Genomic DNA, 2,239 nt, shown 5'->3' on the forward strand with positions numbered 1-2,239 from the left:
ATGAGTTGTTGTTTTGCTTAATGGTTGTTTTATATTTCCAGTTAGTATTCTTCTGTGAGGATGAGCTGTCCCTACCGCTTTACTTATTCAGTGATTTATTTTATGTTTAATCACGATGAAAAATAGCATGTTTTAAAAAAATCTTTCTATTTTTTTTGGGGGGGGTGAGAGGGGTAGGGTCTCATGTAGCCCATGCAGTCTTGAACTTTATTTAATCATAGCATGTTTTTATTAGTACATGTTTGTAGTACATCATGTTTATATTCTTCGTGCAAAGTTGATACATGTACATAGCACATCGTGACTACTTTTTTTTTAATCCCTGCTCCCTTCTCTCTCCCCTTCCCCCCATCACTTGGTCTCTTTCCCATTTGAGAAAAATCTATCTTCCAAGCTGGATGTGGTGGCTCATAATAGCCAGTCGGGAGTATGCAGGGAGACTCTGTCTCAAAATAAAACAAACCGATCTATCTCCCTACTTCTTATTATCTTTTGTTGGCTCTTAAATTCATATTTTGGGTTTTTGTATGAGTCACCATGTGGTATGTGAGCTTGTATGTATGATTTTTTTTTTTTTAACAGGGGAAAGCACAAACACAGTCCCCAGCTACTACAAATTATGTAGTTGAGTTTCCTGCATTTGAAGAGTTCACAGGGATCAACACATCCGGAGTGCAGTGGGTGAGTCTCACTCTGGGAAACCACCTTGGTGGTCATGGTCTCTCCCCTGCCAGGTAAGTATTTGTATGATGATTTACTCCACTTGGTATCATGGTCTCAAAGTGCATCCATTTTCCTAAAAATGACTCATTTATTATTTATGTGCAGGAATGTGTTATTGTATATAAATTTCACATTTTCTTCACGTGTTCATCTGTAGGAATCCCAAAATACAAGATTCATTCAAATAATGGGCTGGTGAAATTAATGGACACTTCATAAAAGAAGTACAAAGAACCAAGCAATACACAACGTCTCTGGACATTAGAGAAGTGCAGATTAAGACAACACTGAGATTTTTATCTTATCCCAGAAAAAATGATTTTGAACTTTCAATCCTCCTGCCTCAGTCTCTTGAGTTCTGTGAATACAGACACATGTGCCACCACATCTAGCTGAAAACATCTACTAGACAACATTAACACAAGTTTAAAATTATTATTATTATTATTTGTATTTTAGGGAAGGGTCTGTAGGTTGTTCAGGATCACTACTAGATCGGACTCATACTGATCCGCCTGTTTACAGCCTTCCAAGAGCTGGGATTACAGGCATGCGCCACCATGCCCAGTCCCTGGGGGTGAGGCCGGCACAGCAGGCACAAGGATCAAATCCCCGGCCCCTGTGCCTGCTTACAGGTGCTTTAATCTGCTGAGCTATTTGGCTGGCCCACAAGTTTAAAATTCTGACTTTTGAATCATTGTTTTTCAGAAACAGTGAGCCAACCATACTTGGTTCTCTCATATAGAGCAAGTGGTCTGTGGTTTTAGGGGGCCAAGCCTGGTTGGGGGGACTACAATAGACTTTGAGGCTCTCTGCAGCATAGAGATTCCTAATTTCATTTTACAGATGATGAAATGGCTCAGAGAAGTGAATTTGGCAAATCATGCTGTAACAGGGGTTAGAGGCCATGTCTGTCTGATTTAAGACTCCTGCGCAGTCTGTCATCCTCCTTCAAACATCAGGAGGGAGTGAGGCTTAAGGCCTTCTTTCAAGCCTGAATCTCTGTACCTATGAAGTCTCCCTGCTGCGCTGAGCTGTAACCTCATCTTCCCTCCCACAGGCTGGAGACTCGCTGCCCTCGGGCAAACTCAGTTGCTTTTCTACAGACCCAGCTTGTTTGAACCTTGAAGATAAGGTTTTCTTTTAAGGAGCCTTTCTACTCTTCCCTACCGGAGCATCCGACTGACTGCAGTTCGTCTGCGTATAATTTAATTCCCTCTTCAGCATAAAGAGATGAGAAATCAGTTGTATGTGTGTGTGAATTTAGATATGTGTGCATGTGCACATGTGTGTTGAATGGGCAAAGGGAATGCAAAGGAGCCAGATAAGAACCCTACTGCTGGGCGGAGGAGATAGCTCAGTAGAATAAGCACTTGCCTGACAAGTGCAAAGGTCTGAGTTCAATCCCCTGTTTTGAAAAAAAGAAAAAAGAAAAAAACCAAGAACCCTAACTGCTGGCAGGGGGCATTCAAACCCCACAGTACACAAAAATTAGCTCCCATCAGGAACCTTGAAA

The 2,239-nt window shown here is 41.6% G+C and overlaps 1 non-coding gene across 1 annotated transcript; it reads right to left on the minus strand.

Annotated features, from left to right (window-relative positions):
- Positions 1-579: 579 nt before the first annotated feature.
- On the minus strand, positions 580-742 carry LOC111816701. Its single transcript, XR_002821050.1, has one exon. It is a non-coding gene; the product is annotated as a U1 spliceosomal RNA (small nuclear RNA).
- Between the last annotated feature and the right edge of the window lie 1,497 nt (positions 743-2,239).

The sequence above is a fragment of the Octodon degus genome, unplaced genomic scaffold (genome assembly GCF_000260255.1).
Source record: "Octodon degus isolate 3935 unplaced genomic scaffold, OctDeg1.0 scaffold00037, whole genome shotgun sequence".
In the NCBI taxonomy this organism is placed as follows: Eukaryota; Metazoa; Chordata; class Mammalia; order Rodentia; family Octodontidae; genus Octodon; species Octodon degus.